This window comes from Artemia sp. Qi Xiang Cuo, chromosome 2, assembly GCF_049724085.1.
Source record: "Artemia sp. Qi Xiang Cuo chromosome 2, ASM4972408v1, whole genome shotgun sequence".
Lineage (NCBI taxonomy): Eukaryota > Metazoa > Arthropoda > Branchiopoda > Anostraca > Artemiidae > Artemia > Artemia sp. Qi Xiang Cuo.
Genome location: NC_142795.1, coordinates 11,568,785 through 11,590,045, shown reverse-complemented (window position 1 = coordinate 11,590,045; position 21,261 = coordinate 11,568,785). Strand labels below are relative to the sequence as shown.

Genomic DNA, 21,261 nt, shown 5'->3' with positions numbered 1-21,261 from the left:
ACTCAGTTATACAGAAATAGTTATGAAATTCCCAATATTTTAGGTTCGCATACGGGAGCCTTTATCAATGGAAAAAAAGCTATTTTGAATAACGCTACATGAAAAAACTAAAACAAAAGGAAACTCACATTTAAACAAAACCTAATACGATATTTCACGTAACGAAAATAAAACGAAAATAACCAAAGACAAGAAAAGATGCCACAATTATCTATCACTGTCCCAGCAGTCTTCTCAACGATATCCCTTGACGCAGTTTCATGCTATCTACATTAATTTACTGATTTTTCTGAGTGTCGAACTTAACAGATAGCACCCCAGTTTTAGAAGCCTTAATTTATCTGGATGCTAAAATTAGCAAGCTGCCACCCTGACTTGAGATCGAAAGAGGCCTAGCCCGGGTAGCAAACAACCATTTTCAGACTTGCCGACCTAGTTATTTCTAGCACCCTGATTTCTTGTGTTGTGTCCTCCTAAACTCTTATTGCGTGAATTGCTGGTATTTTAGAAAAAGGATGCGATTCCGAAAAACTTCATTTAGGAAAGAATTTAAATGATGTAAAAAATCATTTTAAAACTCAGTGTCAAAATTTCAATCAAGACCATGTACTTTCTGGAGAAAAATATTTTTTACTCTATTTTACAGTGTGAAGTACCAAAAACATCAAAATAAAAACACTCTTTGACCCCTGGAGCATGTCTTAGGTCAACTCATGCTTTAAAACAGTTAATTTTAAAGATGATTATTTGAGTTGTTCCAAATGAATGAAGTTTTCAGGACAGCACAACATTATCGTCAGTGGTGACACGTTGGGCCGTAAGAATAAACTACCAAAATCAGTTAGATAAATTTAACTATACAATTTTTTTGCAAGGAATCACATAGCCTATATACTGGCATATATTTGACATTTACTGACATATAAGGGCTTTTTAGGACATATGTATCATTTTGGGATTTAAACAAAAAGAAAAGTTAAGTAGAAAGCAATCACACGTCAAGGGAGAAGATGGGATATTTAATGTACGAAAGGATAACTCTTCCGGAAGTGTTTTTTCCGGAAGTGTGAAAGAATGTCCAAATATGACTGAAATTAAATAGGATATTTCATCCAAAGAAAGAAAACCCTTTAGCCTATTCCAAAATACAATCCTTTAAAATACCCTGATTAACCTACCCTATTTGTTCTATTCACCCAAAACACCCAGTTTGTGAATTGCACAAGGGACAGTTACAATTTGTCGAAAATCCTTAAATGGAAAAGCAAATTTGGAATATATATTATTACGTTGTCGAGACATACTCGATACCTAAATGTATTTTTTTCACCACCTTTTACCACTTATCCTGACAATCCAGATGTAATAATTAAACAATACCACTTGCCCACTTAATCATGACACATTCTCCTAATTATATTTTGTAGATTGGGATATGTTTTGTTAAAATAAAATGATCCCTGCCAATTTCCAATAGAAAAAGAAGCTAAATTGAAGTTACATTTGAACACCATTCATGTTTTTAAAAAAAAGAATGTTTACTCTTCTAAAGAAAGTTTTTTCCTTTTTTTAGGCGTATAATATCTGTCTTGGGACTGATGGTTTTCTTTTCCTCTAGTTTTGGGGTAGTTTTCTGCGTTAAATTGAAATAAATCAGAATTAAACAAAAGTACCAAGGGATCGAGCTTCGCTCGGCGAAAGAAATTCAGTTTTTTTTTTAATCTCTTACGCAAAAACTTCTAATTTCATTTAATTCACTGTTGATCAAATCAACTCCCCAAAATTACGTTTGAAGGACAGGTACACTGCACACGACCTCGTGACTGACCTCGCAAAAGATGGAACGACAACTTCAATGGCCAGAACCTCACCCAACTCCTGCGTCTTGCACTAGATATAACCGAATACCGTCGCCATATTCAACGACTACTTAGAAGAGAAGAAGCCCCAATACAGCCACAAAGGCCGGATGGGATATAAGTCAAGTCAAGTCAGAAAGTAAAATCATTAGGATGTTAGATGTCTGGGTATTTGTGACGTCACTCATACTAAAAATGTTTTTTTTCCAAATTAATTAAGGCCTCAATGAATTTTTCAAAAATTCAATCGCTTTTTTTCCGGTAAAAGAATAATTATCTTATTACGGATAATCTTATTTAAATAACAATAATCACCGAGTGAAGCTTGGTCCCCTGTTATATAAATTATTATTGTAGTTTTTTGCCACAATGCGTAGCATTTAATACGAAGCAATTAAGAATCCAAGACCTGCTTAGCAGCTATCAAGTTCTCTCATATATATTTTTTCTAAATTCTCAGAGTCAACTGATGTGTCAACAAACAAATTAGGTTTTGAAATATCTTCTATTTATGCCCATGGCTTTCAACCTTCAGGGGTTTCTAATTTCAGTCAGATGATGATTTGTGAAAAGCGGACTGGGAGGAGTAAACACATCATCCCAAAGTAGCAACCTGTCTAGACTGTTTTTCCAATCCGGAGAATGGGAGCTTGCCAATCTTCAGAAAAAATAACAGTGCCGTTTTCGAGAAAAGAAATTGAAGACGGGGATAAATTTATACATATACACAAATATATAATTATTTCTATTAATAACATAGAATATACTAGTCCTCATGATGCGTAATCAAAGTCCTTAGAATTCTTAGATGTCATCTCTTTTTAGTGTAAGAAGATTTCTGCAATGTTGAAACCTTTACTATACATGCTGGTGTAAAACTTTGTTTTGTTACATTTACAATCTAATTTTGATATTCAGCCTTAGGGAACATATATTTCGCTTTGTCGAAATTTTAACTCTCTCTCTCTCTCTCTCTTTCTCTTCTCTCTCTCTCTCTCTTCGTTTCCCTAACTTTACTTATTAGGCTTATTACTTCAGGCATGTGGCAGTCGCTATACAAGCATCAAAGGTGAAATCCACACTCCTGGTTACCCAAATCAATATGCCGACAACTTGGATGAGTGCTATGATATATCAGCACCCGCTGGTAAAGCTATTCGATTGGAGTTTGCAGAAGTTGACACAGAAGCCGATGTAAATTTTATACGCGTGAGTTGACTATATTCAGTTATTGGGACTGACGTTTGAAATCTGTTTTATTAGAACTATCTTTAAGTTTAGTTTTAGAACGGACTTTGATTTTCTACGAGTGATGGTATTCTATTAATAGCTGACTTTTGAATACTGATTTATTAGAACTGACCGTGATATTAGTTTTTAGAAGTGACTTTTGTGAACTGCTTATTAGAACTTACTTTGGATTTAGTTATTTGAAATGGTTTTGTTTTATAGGAGTAAGTTAATTATATTCAGTTAATGAAGCTGAATTTTCAGGAATGATTATTAGAACTGACTTTAAAGTCAGTTTATTAGAAATAACTTTGATTATATACGAGTGGCTTGATTATAATTAATTATTCGAACTGACTTTCAGGACTGATTATTAGGACTGATTTTGAATTCCATTATTAGGATTAACTTCCACTTTATATGAATGAATTGATTATATTTTACTATTAGAACTGACTTTACTGATAACTTGTAAAACCCTTTTTTAACTTAAGACAGGAGCATAGCTAGCCAAAGTACATAGTAGATAGGAGGAGGGGATTTTATGAACTGACTCTTTTTTACCCAGCTATTCATCCTAAAGATTGTGGGATTTCAGTAAATAGGGTTAAAACTTTAATAATATGAGTAGAATTACATTACAGGAGTCTTTTTAATGAATGAAAGAATGGAAATGGTGGGGAAGGAAATTTTCTACCTTCCATGTGATGAAGCAACTGATAGCAAAAACTGATAAGGTATTTAAACATTTTCAGGAATTGGATTGGTTGCCATAAGAAGTCACGATACTGGACCTTAACGGAATTATTTAAAAAAATAAAAAAAATTCAACTGAAACTAAGGAGCAACATTAAAACTTAAAACGAACAGAAATTATCACATATATGAGGGGAATGGCCCCCCTCCTCAATACTTCGCTTTTTACGCTAAATTTTTACTAGTTGTTCCAATTATTTTAAATGACTCCTGAAACACAAGGGCCGTTAAAAGTTCAAAAAAAACTTTGGCGTGAAGAGTGAGGTATTAAGCAGGGGGAAATCCCCCTCCTAAATTTAATAATTTCTTTCTGTCTTTAGTTTTAATGTTGCTCCTTATTTTCAATTGAAAAAACCTGCTTATTTTCATTGAATTTCTGATGGTTTTTTAATAATGCTGGGAAATCCTGCTTCCCCTCAATAGAAAATTTTCTTCCTCCAAGAAATATTCATCCATGGAAGGATCCTCCCGGGTAACCTCTCCGTCAGAAACATACCCCCCCCCCCAAAAAAAAAAATGTAGCAATAAAAAAATTTGGCATTTGTAGCGATGAGAAATTTTTGCTTGCTATACTAAATGTGGTACTAAAAGAAAGGGGACTGGGCTTAATTGTGGTCATAAATATTGACCGCGTCAAATCTAATATCATACCTTGAAGCTGTGAACTTACACCTTATAAGTTCTCCGATAGCGCCGCCTATAGCGCTAAAGATTGTGTCAACTAGGCTAGTGCCGCCGTCAATTAATGAGAGAAAATAGAATATGTAGACATATGAATGTGGCCTCTTTTTTTCTCGAGCTATCTGGAGATCAGATTCCTCTGGGAGCGTTACCTTGGAGATTTTGCGAACTAATTACCTGCTATTAGGCTAGAATCAGACATATAAAATGAAATAAACACAGATAAAAAAAAGCAATGGATTTATTGAGACTTACATATTTAGGTGAACAGCAGTGGGTCACTCCAAATGACAATAACGGTGACCAAGATACGACATGAAAGGATTGCAAGGATCGTACGCCAAAAATTCTGTCTGAATGGTCCTGATTCTACTCTACGAATCCTTCCAAATCTGATTTACGAATAATAATACCAAAAAGCAATTTTACCCCACTATCCAAGGTAGCTCTTCAGTCCTGCGCTTTAAGGACTGGCTTGCAATTGGCTCACGTGGTCCAAGGATGCGAACCGTTCGTCCAATAAATTCTTTTAAATATTTCCGATGATTTAGGCGTTCACACGGTTCTTATCGTTTAAACTTCCTTAGAAATATTGTACGTAACATCTTTTTTATTGCTCACTGTCTTAGCGAAATTCAAAGCTTGATAGCGCCGTTCTTTGTCTGGGGGTGACTGCACTTTTTCTTTTTGCTGATTAAGGACTTTTCATTTTTGAAACTAGATTTAACTTAATTAGAGGAAGTCGGAATTATCTTTAAAAAGAAGGAACTTTGGTATTTTAAATACATTGCATTTTACTCACGGCACAAAAAAAGAAATGTCTGTATGCTTTCCAATATCCAATACTATATGTAAGCAATGGGCAAAGTTCATAGCTTGCAGCCCTTCCCCTGGGGACGGTAGGGGGTCAAGTCATCCTCAAAAACATAGTTATTAGATCTTTCGACCATGTTGAGAAAAATAGCTATCTAAAATTTTGATCGGTTGACTTTTTGGTAAAAAAAGAGGCGTGGTAGGGGGCCAACTGCCCTCCAATATTTCTGGTCACTTGAAACAAGGCACTAGAACTTTGGATTTTCGATTAAATGAGCCCTTTCCCCATCTTCTAGGATCACTTTTTCGATACGATCAGCCCTGGGGAAAACAAACAAAAAACATGCATCCGTGATCCTTTTTCTGGCAAAAACATGTCAAATTTTACATTTTTGTATATAGGAGCTTGAAATCTCCACAGTAGGGTTCTCTGATATACAGAATCCAATGGAGTGATTTTTATTAGTATCACTTGATGTTTTGAGGGTGTTTTTCCTTTCTTCAAAAATTGGGCAAATTTTTTCAGGCTTGTAACTTTTGATGGGTAACATTAAACCTGATGAATTTTATAGATTTTGAATAAACATTAAATTTGATTCTTTTAATGTAACTTTTATTATCAAGACTATTTTTCTTAGAGTTTCGGTTACTATTGAGCCCGATCGCGTACTTACAGTTCATTACCACGAATTGTTTGAAAACGAGTAATATCTCGAGTAATATCTTAACGGAAAAACGAGCAAGAACAGAATAAAGTGTAATATATTAACCAAAAACGAGTAATAACGGAAGTATCTATCGACTATTTGGTTTTAGTGAGAAGTTCTGTCAACTTTCATGTTAACATTGACAGTAAAAATTCTTAAAGACCTGTTAAAATTCTGGAAATAAAAAATACTAATCTAAATTTTTACAGAAAACAAACAACGATATTCGTACCCATCGACTATCTAATCTGGGGAGGGGGGCTCATTTCTAAATGTGATTTTACTGTTCAATTTTGAGTTTCTTGTTTTTTCCTTTTATGCTATCTCTTGTTTTCTTTTTTCAGATCCGTGCAATAATTTTCTAATATGTACTTAGCTTTAGTCGTTTTGGGAACCAACGTTTGGGATATGTCTTACATATTGCTAAATTTACACTAAAGTTTTGTTAATTGCTATGAATCCTCCAAATTATTTCGAACTCTTCGACGAATTCCGTGTTTAAAGTGAGCTATTCAAATATGTGTAATGAGAGAAAACTATAATCATTTGATGAAAATGATCATATCTGGACTGGTTAATTATTTTTTCTACCATTTCAGGTTCACGATGGTGATTCTGAGGCTGGTAACCTATTAGAAGAATTTATGGACAGTCTGCTGGTGAAGTGTTTGTTTCAACCATGTCCAACCTTTACGTTGTATTTCGATCAAATGCTGGAGGATCAGGTCAAGGTTTCATAGCATATTATAGACAGGTATAGGTGACCATTCCATTCTTTTTCTATCAGGTTTGCGCCCATTTTTTAATACTAATGATATGCAGAATATTAGAGTTTTGTATTTCCGTTATTGTAAATATCTTTTATATTTGCCTCGTTGGTATAGAAGCCGTAAGATTATTCGAATATTTAATGCAACTGATATATTGACGTCATATAATAAGTTGGACTCCAAGTTAAAAGATGAGGCCTGCAAGAGGTTGGGTCTTTTTCATCCTCTTGTGCGATTGTTTTGATTTGTATTTGTAGTTTTTATATTGATATTGTTTTGCATGTGTTTTGTTTTTGTATGTCTTTACTTTTTATTTTCTTTTGTTACTCCACTTTTTTATAATTGTTAGTGGGTCAAAAATAAATTATTATTATTATTAGTATTATAGTGAATTCCTTAATTCTTGTGTAATTTCTTTGGCATTAGCAAAATATTTTTCTTAAAAAAAAATAATATAGGACCAATACCTGCTGGGCAGAATTTGCCCTTTTTCTTTGTTGAAGAGCCTTTCTTGGTAATGTCAAGGTGTTGACCGTTGTTTTCCCCCACTTCAAACAAGCTTCAGACTAGCTTGCTAAGGTAAGAATCATCCCTCAAAACAGAGAAGAGAGTCACTCACCGCTCCTCCAGCCATCAGTTAGTGCAATCGGCACTTAATTTTCAGAGCTCGTGCGACAACAGAATTTCTTTCTTCCACATGAGGTTGCTCCTCAAGGGATCCTTACTTGCGTCAAAATTAGTGCTTCTTATGTCCTGGAGTATTGACCCCCAGGCATTATTTTTGCGGTCATTTCTGGCTTTAGTCCATCCAGTTTCGGATGTCACACCTCAAATTCCCCACTTTTGTAGGTAGGAGTTTGAACCTGTACAACAGGGTTTTCTGATGTGCTGAATTTGACAGTGACATTTTTATAAAAATCACTTGCCCCCTAAGCTTCTTTTTTCCTTTTTTTTGAACCAGGCCAGTTTTCTGAGTCTCGTAGCTTTTAATGTGTGACTTTAAACTTGATGAATTTTCTACGTTTGGAATTATCTTAAAAATTAAATTCTATGATGTATGCATTGCTATCAAAACCTTTTTTAAAAGATTTCAGTTACTTTTAGCCATGGCTGCTTCTTACTTACAGTTCGTTATCACCAATTGTGATAACAATGCAATTGTATTTGAAAAAGATGGATTTGATCCCCCTGTCACTTGTTCTCACTATCCAAGTTTAGCCCCCGTCAAGAATTCATCTAGAACCTCTGACCCCATCTGTGATATAAAAAAAAGTAAAGTGTAAAAGCGGTACCTTCACAAGTCGCTTTCGATTCCCCACACTTTTGTTGAGCAACGCTGAAAGCCTTAACTTTGAAAAACTTAATGAATTAGACACCCTTTCTAAAATATATAGATTAGATGTAATCGCTATTACTGAAGTTCAAGCTTAAAATTTTGCACGTGTTAAAGATTAACATTTTTTCTCAATTTGTTAAAATCAGACCAGAAAACCACCCTCTGGGTAAGAGAGGTGGCGGAATTCTGTTCTTTGTTCATAATGACTTGTACCCAAGTGAAATCTCAATTCCGTGTCTTGCTCCCTTAGATGAGATTATGTGGGTATGTGCTCAACCTTAAATCTTGCCAGATCCTTTCAGTTTAATTGTTCTGTTTTGAATTCATCACTATCTTAATCCGATTTCTTGTGACAAAATAAATTTTATCGAAGAATTACATGCAAGTGGTGACTTTATACTATTAACATACCCAAATGCAGGAATTTTCCTGATGTGTGATGAAAACGATATAAGACTTGATTCTAAATGTAATGCTATTAATTTATAACAGTTTGTTAAAGTCCAAACTACATAAGGCAATACTACTCTTGATTTAATTTGCATTAATCTTTCAAAGTTTTGCAATACCGTCTCCACTCTGACCCATCGAGGGAGTTGTTACCCCTTCAGCCTTTTCATATCTCTTCTGGCTAAAGTTATTTTCTATAACTGAAACCCCTTATAGACCTCTCACTGACTCGGGACTTTTTAATTTTGGCTCCTGGATTACTACTGAAAATTGGTCCACTGTGTATCAAACAAATGACGTAGACTACATGGCTTTGTCCCTCCAAAATTTATTGAGGAGTAATTATGAATCCCACTTCCCTGAGAAAAAATTTAAAACGTGATCTACAGATAAGTCTTATATTACTGAGTCTTTTAAAAAACTTATAAGGAAAAAAATAAATTTTTTCAAAGCAGGTCGTATTACTGAGGCTAATAGTCTAAGGAAGTTCCTAAAGAGAAAATTAAGAAAAACAGCTTCTAATTATTATAACAGTAAAGTCAAAGATCTATGTTCTAACAAGCCCAAGCAATGGTATAGAAAAATTAAAGAAATATGCAGAAAAAGTCCTTCCGAAGTTGATTTTCATCTCCCTGAACCCCCTAATAAGACTGCCAACGATTTGAACTTGTACCTTGCTTCCATCGTGCAAAGTCTCCCCTCTTTCACTGGCTCAAGTCAAACTATTCCTCCCAATACTTCCATCCCCTTTATTTCTCCCTCTGATGTTATACATAAAATTATAAAGATTAGAAAATCAAGTATTTGTCCCCTGGACATCCCAGTTAACTTAATTAAAGCCTTTTAAGATGAAATTGCTGACCCTTTATAAAATATTTTCAACCACATCACAAAATTTGGTAGATTCCCAAGTTGCTGGAAACAAGGTTTTATAACACCTGTCCCAAAAAAATGCACCCGTCTGACTTATGCCAACATTCACCCCATTACACTCACTTCAGTTTTTTCCAAACCTTATGAAAGTTTCCTCTGCGACTGGCTTAGGGATATAATTTGTCCGCGTATTACCGGCAGTTTGGTAACTTAAGGAAAACTTCCACAATCCATTACCTTCTGCACTTAATGCATACCATCGTAAGTAACCTTGATAAACCAAATGTTTGGTTGAACCTTGTGTTAGTTGATTTTCATAAAGCTTTTGACCTAGTTGACCACACCATCCTAATTCGTTCACTACTGGTTAACTTTGAACTTGATCCTCTGTTAGTAAATATTGTTAAGTCGTTTCTTTCGAATAGATCTCAAGTTGTTAAATACAAAATATTTTCTCTAACCCCCCCCTATATATTGTGGAATTCCTCAAGGAACCTTATTGGGACCACTTTTATTTCTAGTCATGATTAACGATATTGGTAAGGATTTCCCCCAAAAGTGGAAATACGTGGATGACTTGTTGATCCTTGAAGTATGTCACAGGAATACTAAAAGTCACCTCCTCGAAATCCTAACCCACATTTTGGATGAAGCTAAGAACCTAAATATGAAAGTAAATTCCACCATATCAAATATAATGACGATAAATTTTTTGAAATCCACTCCCGCTTTCCTTGACCCTATCCCACCCGGAAAGCTTGTGAAACATGTTAAACTCCTTGGTGTCACAATTTCAAATAATCTCAAATGGGACATGCATGTTTCTAATGTTGTTAAACAAGCAAACGTTTCATTATGTATGTTAAAAATTTTAAACAGATTTAATTGCCCTAAGATGCAGTCCCTGCGTGTTTATTTATCATTTATCAGGCCGCTATTAGAATATGCATGTCCGGTCTGGCATTCACATTTTTTAAGCGAGCTTAGTGACAAAATTGAGTCGGTCCAAAGCGTTCGCTCAGGATCATCTACAAAGAGAGCAAAATTCCATACTCCTTCCTCCTTAAATCCGCAGGTATTACCACATTAAAAGAAAGGAGAGTATAAATTTGTTTGTGCTTTGCTAAATCCGCAATATCTAATCCTCGTACTGAGGACATCTTCCCGGATTTACATAACCCCATTAGACCCCATCTCCCCGGTTTAACGTCTTTGGTAATTCTAGTGGAGTTAAACATCAATAATATTAACTATATGACCTGGAAGTTTCATGTGCTTAATTTTGGTACAACGAAACAGTCATTGAACAAAGTCCTGTAAAAAACTTGTACACCTTGCACCTTATTTTAGTTGTTATGTATGTTCAAAATAATTAGGTGTCTTTTTTCTCTTTATCTTTGTCCATTTTATTTTCCCTTTTGTTGATACTTATTTATGCTAAATTTCTTTTCTGAAATTTAGTTGAAATTTTTTTTTCCTTTAATTGTATTCATGTCTTGTATTGTAAATATTTCTTTTGACAACTAATTTGGCTTGATTTTAAGTGTTTTTTTTAATTTTATGTATTTACTTTGAACACGATTTTGGCAATGTTTTGCTTCTTGATTGTGATTTTCTTTTATCCCCAACCCCTTCTTCTTCTATTTTTCTGTTTCTATTCTAGCCATTTTTTAAATTCTTATCAAACATTTTTATGCTTGATAGGTGCTTCTTTTATTGTTGTATTAATTGTTTCTTCGTTTTGCTTTGTCTATTTTTTTTGACATATGAAGTGAATCCAGCTCTATTAGAGCTTGTGATAGCCTTTGGAAAATAAATATTATTATCTAACTGTTTGATAACATAAAAGATAATTTAAGAGATTAGTGCTATGGGCGAGAGTAGTAATGCTGCATATTATAGGAAGTGATGTTAGTAGTTGGTTTGGTGTTGGATCAGGAGTTTGGCAGGATTGTACTTAAATGATCTATCACAGTTTATATGGATGATTTTAATGGATTTTGTCCTGAGGAACACAGTAAAAGCTATGGGACAGGATTAAGTCAAATTAGATGGTGGAACTCTTCTAGACATCGATCATGCAGATTATTTAAGTAACTAGATTAAAATGTTAACAAAGTGAATGAATTTTTAGAGATTTTGAGGTTTTAGGATGCGAGAATATGTTTAAGAACTAATGTTAAAAAGATCAAGTCACTTATACCAGGATAAGGTAGGGTGAAGAGGTAGTGTAAGATAACGAGAAAATCGATCAAGTGGATATCTTCACTTAGCTGGGTAGAATAATCGGTTAAGATGGTGGGTGCATGAATATGTAAAAAGTAGAATAGCTAAAACCTTGTGTATTTTTCAAAGTTGAAAAAAACTTGAAAGATTAGGAAAATAAGTCTTCGAACCAGGATTAGAGTATCAGAAGCTGCAGTGATGATAGTGGTAAAGTATGGCTCTGAAACCGGGGCGCTTCAAAAGGATGAGGAAGATTCGTTAAATGATCTCCAGAGGAATTGTACAAGGATATCCTTAGGTATCCATTCGACTGACCGTCTATCAAACAATAAGCTGTGCAAAAATCTGGTTTGATCCTATTTTGTAAAGCTATGATGAAAGAAAGGTTAATGTACCGTGAGTAATATGTGATATATTTAAAATACAAAAAAATAAAATTCTTTCCTTCTAAGGATAATTCCGACATGAATCAAACTTCCCCTAATTAAGCTTAAATCCCGTTTCAAACTTGAGTCTAAATTCTTAATCAACGAAAGAAAAACTGCATATTAGTCTCAGCCAAACATTGGCGCTAATCAAGGGAGACGATTTTGAATTTCGCAAAGATACTTTGCAATAAAAAAAATCACTAAATACAAAGTTCACAGGAAGTTTAAGTTATCATAGCAGTATGAATGTTTAATCATCAAAAATATTGAAAACAAATTATGGGATGGGCAGTTAGCACAATGAGTTTAGTTTGCAAACATAATCACAAGGTAGCGGGCCCTCCAAAGAGTTGGGCCAGTCGTGAAACAGCTCTTAGGGCGCAAAATCAAGACTAGTGTTTTATAATATTAGAAAAGTGTTTTTCGGATTATTATTATGCAGAATCCAGGCATTATGTTTACAGACATTATGTTTCTATCATTCTGCGAGTAATTATCACTCAGATTAAAGTGAAGCCTTGCTCATATATATCCAGTGTTGTACACCTGAAATGTAAGTCTCAATAAAACCATTACTTTTCTATTTGTGTTGTTTTATTTATTTGCCTGCATTTTTCCGTAAGTAGATGACTATTTCAATTTTACTCCATAGGCAGTGCTCCCTAAGGAATCTGATTCGGAGATAATTTGAGGAAAAGAAGTTACTCCTTTGTAGTTACATATTTTATTTTCTCTCTAAGATTGAGAGTGGCATGGTCACCCATTTACCTTACTCCCCATTGCTGTGGCGCAGTCCTCGATGGCACAATTGGCACAATCCTTAGCGTTACAAGTGGCGCGATCGGTATACAGATTAAACCCCTTAACATTACATTTGGCGCGGTCGTAAACTTGGAGGAAAACATGCGAACTAGTTATGCTACAGAGTTCGTAATTTAAATTTATATCATTGCAGAGATACAGACTTATAAGAAAAAGTGATTAGGCCTATTACCGCTAAGTTATTATAGGAAAACGCTTTAAAATATTTCATAGGAGATAATAGCCTCCCCCAAAATAGGTTAAGTGAAAAAAAAATTATTTAGAGTTATTCAAACGCAAAAATGTCAGAAGAACTAAGCGAACTATTAATGGCGCAAAAGTTGGTCGCAAAAAATGTAGAGATAACAAAATTTATTCCGCAATGTGATGGACAAACAGATATCGACGAATTTAATATCCAATTGGCCCAGTTTGTATAATTAACAAAAACAGAGCTAGAAACGTTAGTCGGTATGCTCCTACTAAGATTAAGCCTTAACCTTCCTAAAGCAAATTGAAAATAATATAGGAGGATATGACAATTTGCCGGTAAATACAATAGAAAAATTGTTAACGGCATTCAAAGATAGATTCATCGAAACTAATTCAACTAATAAATTAAAACGCGGAATGGTATGCTTTGACCATACACAGAATATAAGAGAATATTTTCACAATATACGGATTTCAGTAGAAGCAAAATTCGGGAAAGGTTCAGGAGAAATGTACGAAAAAATCATACTACACGCCTTTTTGCAAGGACTTCCCCCAAATTATATAGGATGGTAATATCCAAAAATATTGAGACATGGAAGTCGCAGTTAAGGAGATGGGACGAATGATCGAAATTGATACGATTGTAGCAAACCACAGTAAAGCAAAAATAAATAGCCTAGGCGAATCAAACGAAAGCCTGACCTTCAAGGGCGATAAAGCTTCTCCAAATTTCTTTTCAAGGGATAACTCCCCAGTGCTACAAAGGAATTGAACGCAAGAACCCAATAGGCAGAAATCCCTGCGTTTTCATCCTATTAAACCAATCAATTATGGAAATAGTTCCACAATTGTAAGATGCTATAACTGCAATCGACCTGTGCATATCGCGAGATAGTGCTGCCTTAGGATTAGAGACAAAACGACACCAAGGATTGCCATCGGTAATACGCAAAATTATGGCAACCATTTGTTCGGGGGAACAAATTTTACCGCCAATGGTGCACTATGCTATAGCCAGGGAAGATTGCGCCAATCAGTACCTCAAAACGCGTACCAACCAAATTTGTACAATCCTCCCCCCAATAGACAAAATAATTATCGATTCGAAAACCCAAATACTCGTCAAAACCAATATGGTGCAAGAATGGTATATAGAAATTCCGAAAATTTGCCGACGGGAAATGAAATTTTTTAAGCCAACGGCATTTGCAGTCGACGTCCGTACCCAGCACTGGCGCAAGACATCTAAACTACCGTAATAATACATGGCAAAATCAACAAACAAATGCAAATGATTTGGATGGAGAATCCATGGAGAGATCGGAGTCTCTAAGTTAGGCAATAATGTATAAAGTAAATCCTCAGAGAAAGATTTCAGGGTTCTAAAAAGACAAAACTGGACCGAGCGAGTGCACAAACAATCTTATGCACTCAAAACAATAATAGTATTATTGCTTTTGTATGTTCATTAGCCACCACTTGTACTTATCGATTTTAGCGTGTCAAATGTTTAATTTGAGGATTTAAACCACTCTAGTGTATCGGCGACTATCATAAGTTCATACGTATTTAATATGTTGCCTCTGCATATTAAGCGATAGATGAATTTTAATAATCCCAATTTAACTAGCGTGATAGGGCATAAATTGGATGCAAAAGGTTCAATTCGCCTAGACATAAAAAGGGATAATAGAATTTTTCCGACAAACTTTAAAATATGCAACAATTTTTCGTATGAAGCCATCATCGGCGCAAATTTTTTAAGGTCTAATAGAGTACTATTAGACGTAGCGAACGAAAGGCTTGTCTACCCGGCTAAGGTAGGGGAAGTAATTTCTACCTCAAGAAATTGTAACAGAGGTTACGAAGAGACTGTAACAATAAATAAATTTTCTGGCGGTATAATGTCGCAATCTTTTGAACCTTATTTCTCGCTATAAAGAGGACATGGCATAATCAGAAATTTTTTCACTTATTCTGAAAGGCATTGCAATGATGAAGTAAATTTAAATGATAAATGGGTTTAATCTACAAAATGAAAATAGGAAACATGCAACGGTGTATGTCGAATGATATCAAGTAAATAGTGGAACTAAGGAAGAAAGAAAGGAACCCCAATTCGGTTCAGACGCTGCCAATGATATTGGCGGATAGCGCCAGTCTAAATTTAATAGACAATGAAAATAAAGAAAAATATTATGGATTCGTAATACGGAAAACAAAATTCATTCCCAAAACGATGCAAAGATTTCAAATATCACAGATGATTGAACAAGTGGATAGCAATTTGGAAATATGGCTCGCGATCCCGTCAAATGAAATTCCTGAAAATCTGTTATGCGAAGAACAGATTATATCTTACGAAAAAGGAGAAGATATTATTTGGGTAACTAATAACCACGAAAATGATACAATTACAATAAAAAAAAGGGACGTGTTTAGTTCAAATCTAAATTATTTCGGAGAATGATTTAGATATATGGGAAAATTCCAAAAGAAACCTAGTTAACGGCATTAAAACCTAAATTAACAAATACCCTCTAACTAAATCACAATTCTTAAACAAATTTAATATTGATCATATTACGGACTTAGAACTTAAGATAAAATTATCCGAATTATTATGTAATTTCAAAGATGTATTTTCCGCATCTGAAGATGACATCGGACTGATACCTTTTTATGAACATTCAATTCTAACGACCGGTAATCCTGTCGCGAAACAGTCATATCGTGTTCCGTATAAGCACAAAGAGTGGTTAAAAAATAAAATTCATGAATTAAAAAAAAAATGAAATTATACGCCTCAGTATAAGTCCGTATTCTGCACCAGTGATCTTGGTACCAAAAAAGAATGGTGATCTAAGACTTGTAGTAGACTATAGAGCCCTTAACAAACAAGTAGTTAGTGATAAATTTCCCTTACCAGGAATAGATGAAATCCTTGACTCTATCTCGAGCAAAACAAAATTTTTACTTCTTTGGATCTTACCCAAGGCTACCACCAAGTGAAAATAGCCAAAAAATATGTCCATAAAACTGCGTCTTCTACAACTGAGTGTGGTTCCTATGAATACTTAAGAGTACCTTTTGGACTTAAGACAAGTTCAAGCACGCTATGTAGTCCCTTATTACATCTATTACGAGGATTAAAGAATATCATTCATTTTGTTGATGATGTCATATGCGTAGGAGAAAAGACTGAATAACACTTAGCAACATTAGCTAATGTGTTCGAGAAATTCAGAGAGGGAAATTTAAAATGCTGGCCTGAAAAAGTAAATTTATTTCAACCTAAAATAAAATTTTTAGGAGCAGTGGTGACGCAAGGAGAGATATACCCAGACCCAGACAAAATAAAATGTGTTGAAAACCTCAAACCCCTAGAACTATGAAAGAATTAAGAGGAATTCTAGGTCTTACTGGTTACTCTAGAAAATTCTTGCGCAAATACGCCCAAATTGCGAAATCCCTCACAGAGTTAACCAAAGGAGACTCCCAAAATGCTACCTGATTCCAGGAAGCTCAAACTTCCCTAGACCGTCTCAAAAAGGCATTCACTTCGGAACCAATATTATCGCTGCCTGATTTTGAAAACGGACAATTCGTGGTCACAATCGATGCAATTTCGAAGGGCAATGGCGCTATTCTTTCGCAAATAATCCCGGTAGAAAACCTTAATCCTCTAGAGGGAACGCCTAAACAAAATATAACAGAAAAAGTTATATACTGTTCGAGTAGAACTTTATTAAAAGGCAAAAGTAGTTATTCCGCCATCAACTTAGAATTATTATATATAATCCACAACTTGGACAAATTTGGAAATTATTTAATTGGTAGAAAATTTATACTACGTTCAGACCATAAGACCTTGCAGTACTTGCACACTTTTAAAAGCCCCACGGTAATTCTAGCTAGATGGATTATGAAAATCTAAGATATAGATTATAAATTTGAATATTTAAAAGGTAAACAAAATGCAGCTTGTGACTTTTTAAGTAGATTCCCAGAAAATATGCCGTCGGAAGCCGTGGAGAACGAAATTAACGGTATCAATACTAAGAGTAAACATAAATGAAACAAAAACAAAGTCAAAGACACAGTAAAAGAAAATAAGGATAACTATTGTCCCTTATCTTTAAAAAAATATAAAAAGAAATCAAAAAGGACAAAATGTGTTTAGCACTTATTAATTATTTTGTGAATGATGATGTGTTACCAGATAAATTCAAAACTCTTAGTAAAGAAATAGATAATTTTTACCATGATTATGATGAACAAATACTATGCAGAATCGTGACTGCTGAGGAAAATAGAAACCAAACCTCAATAATACCTGTATTACCCCAAAACTTAATAATACCTGCATTCGAATATTTTCATTCAGATATAGGTGGACATTTAAGAATAACAAAAACTTTCCACAAATTCAAACAATATTTTTACGTGCCGTAGGCAGTAACAAAACTTAAAGAATTTGTAAGCACATTCGAAGCGTTTAACTTAAGAAAAACCCCCAAGCCTATCCTAACCCCCAAATGGGAAGAGTCCCGGTAGCGAGGTTCCCCTTTGATATTGTCTCATATGATTTATATGGAACCAGTGGAGGCTTACCTGTTTCCAACAGGGGCCATACTTGTATTCTTTCAGTTATAGATCATTTTTCTGGATTTACTTTTGCTAAAGCATTAAAGAATCAAGGTTGTTACGCCACGAGTAAGGCATTAGCGAAATTATTTTTTAAATTTGGCAGTCCAAATAAGGTTATGAGTAATAATGGAAGCAATTTTGTTTCAAAAGTAAAAAAAGACTTAATGAGTTTTCTTAACATAGAGAAATTGGTGACATCCCCATATCATCCACAAGCTAAAGATAAAATAGAAAATAGGCATAAAATATTTTCGAATGTATTAAGCATTTATAAAAAAGACAACAGGAGCGATTGGGATCAATTCTTACCTTATTTAACCAACATAATCAATACTGCTTATTCAGAAACAACCAAAGAAAACCCTTTTTATTTATTATTTGGTCGCGACTTCAGAATACCGTATTATGATATTGTTGAACCCCGACAATATTATAATAACTCGGAGGATTACAAACAAAAATTAATAAATAGGATGAGGAAAACTTATAAGATAGTTAGGCAAGAGTTGGAAAAATCTAAAATAAACCAAGAGCTAAGAAACTAACCCAAAGTCAAGGGGAACATGGATTTTAAGATAGGAGATTGCGTCTACCTAAAAAATGAGTCAAAGGCGGAAGGCAAAAAACTTTCCAATAAATATTCTGGACCGTACAGAATAGTAAAAAAGTATGATAACGATTTTACTTATAAAATGGCGAACCCCGATAAAGGAAGAACCTATAAGGCACATGTTAGCTGAATACAAAGAGCCAAATTTCCGGAAAGATGGGTACCGCGTCCCTCGTCTACCGATTCGTCAGATGCAGAAGATGAGCTCCCTAAATCAAGATTGGTAGAGCTAAAACCCTTTAATTTCAAGCAAGACTATTTCGAGAATGATGGTGACGAGGAAAACTTTGAAGAATTTTTAGCTATGAAAAATATAGTTATTCCTAAAGAAAATCCCTAATACCAGTGAGAATAAAAACGCCAAAAAGCCCAAAAAGTTCATCATCAGAGAGTGCAGGAGAATTATATTATACGATATCTCCGAAAAACAAATTTTTTCCTGATAGAATTTCGACCCCTTGTCCCCCCAAAAGATTTCCAGATAATATTGTTTCCCCAGCAACCCCAATAGAGAGACCCCTGTCGTTACAGGAGGAATTTAACAGAGCTGTAGAAACTCCGGGTATTACTGTAAAGAAAACTCCTCCCAAAGATTCAATTAAAACAAATATGTGAGAAGCTATGGATTTAATAAACTTCCCCATAAATACGAGGCAAAGTACATTGCCCTAGAATCAAACTCCCGATGATGTCCAGCAAGTACAGTATCATGATGTAACCATATCGATGGTCAAAGCCAGACAGTGGACTTCATGGAGGGAAACACTAATGCAAAAATGCCCCATCTCCCTGAAGACAAGGCGTTTAAAAAGTGAAGGAACCCCGCAAAAAATGTTGATTTCTATCAGAGTTCTCAAGAGTCTTTCAAATCTCCAGAGTGTAAAACACAAAGTGAGGACTTAGAGAATAAACCCTCTACTTCCAGAAGAGTAGAAATTTATGAAGGAAGGGCAGGTGATACCTCAAAAACGCAAAGTGCCACTTCTAAGAGTTCTAATGCGGAATCATCGGAAACCAGTTCCGAAGAGTCTGACGGCGAATCAGACCATATGGTATTTAAATAAATAGGAAAATCAAAACCGAATTCAGCGGCCGCGCATGCAAAAAAAACAAAACTAAAAGGTCAAGAATTTTTGAAAAAACAATACAAAAAGTCTGATCTTATATCCCTAGCAAAACCGAAAAAGAAAAAACCGCAAGAAGTCGAGGAGAAAGTAACGACACAATCGGGTAAAACGGTTAAAAAACCTGAACCAAAACCTGAACCTAACCTGATAGATGGAATTACATTTAGTCAGTACAGGATTAAGAGATTTTTAATGGGTAGGCGTCATAAAAGAATAATAATTTAAAAACTTTTAGCTCACAAGTAAAAAACATACAATTACAAAAATGCTATAGAAACATTTTGTTCAAATTATATCAGTTGCCGAAAACAAATTCTAATTAAAAAGTCATATTGCATATAATTAATTCGAATAATTTCCTTTAATATAAAAAGTCTACCCGTACCATTTCAGTACGATGTATCCAGTCCATCTGAAAGAAGGCGGAGTGTGGCCTGGCGGTTAGGAGTTTGGTGGGTAATGATATTGAAGTTAAAAAGGCAAAACTTCGAGCCGACAGACTGGCTCCCAAATCCCCCAATTCCTGGACAATTCCCAATTCCAAAACCATTTCAAGTGAAGTTAAATTAAAAAATTGTAGAGGCACTGTTAACTATAAGAACAACCCAAAGATCAGGCTAAGAGTTTTCATAAAAATAACAATGTCTCATATTGTGCTCCCAAATTGTACTCCCAAAGCAGTATGATCAACCGTAAAGCAATATAGTTTAATTAAAAATATAAGTGGCTAACGAGAAAGGCCTGATGTAGGAAGCTCGTGGTCGACTGACGACGACAAGTGGTGTTGGACCACGTTTTTTGGGAGGTCTGGGAGGAGCTCGCCCTCAAGTAGCGTTTGCTTTCTTGTGGGCGTGCTCGTCCTCGGTTTTCTTATGAAAAATCGACTCATGGCCTAACAAGAATTGATGGTATCCAAAACCAAAAATAACAGTATAAAAGTGTGTAATGTTAAATTGATCACTTTCAGATGTATATCAAGGCAACGGAATCAAAGCCTATCCGTAAGGCGATAATTGATACTGAATTTATTACAATAACGAACGTGAAGGAAAACATTATATATTCGTCAACCACCAACATAGTATATTTAAGGATATTTTTATTCTCGAATCATAGTAAAGATTAAAGAATATTATATATTCGGCATCTCAAGCATCAACATAGCTGGTTGACGAAAAAGGAAATCAGATATATGCGAAAGAATGGGATTTAACCTACAATCTTAAAGGATATGCACCCCACACTTATAAGTACGGATTAGCACTCGCAAATACCCCCAAGTATCGTCCGGCTAGAGGGGAAGTCAAAACAAAACATAGAAAAAGAAGCGCGAAACAACTTGGTTGTTTACAACTGTTAATGAGACGTCTACAAAAGAACCTCAATATCAAATATTTCTACTCTAAAGGACCCACTCAAACAGACCTTTTACTCCTTGATAAATGCAGAAGCCCAAAAATTTGCTATAATCTTGAAAAAAATCCCCAATGTGTCAAATATGAAGGCATACATCATCCTTTAGCAGAAATTCAATATTACAAACAATTTTTATTTGACCCTGAATCTGCAGAAAACAAATCCCTGGGTAGTAAATTGTTTCTAAAACGAATGAAAACACACCAAAGAAAAAGTATCGCCTATAAAATAATAGCAAGAAAATTAAAAGAAGATTCTAAACTCTAAACCTAACAAAAAAAAACATCATAACCTCTGTTTTGGAATTTTTTT

At 34.7% G+C, this 21,261-nt stretch overlaps 1 pseudogene across 1 annotated transcript in view; it reads left to right on the top strand.

Moving 5' to 3' along the window:
• The window catches only part of LOC148954902 (dorsal-ventral patterning tolloid-like protein 1), an 80,960-nt pseudogene that overhangs the window by 5,214 nt on the left and 54,485 nt on the right, over positions 1–21,261 (top strand). The window contains exons 3-4 of the transcript XR_016143398.1: positions 2,898–3,068; positions 6,646–6,800. The product of XR_016143398.1 is annotated as a dorsal-ventral patterning tolloid-like protein 1 (transcript). The remainder of the gene's footprint in view (positions 1–2,897; positions 3,069–6,645; positions 6,801–21,261) is intronic.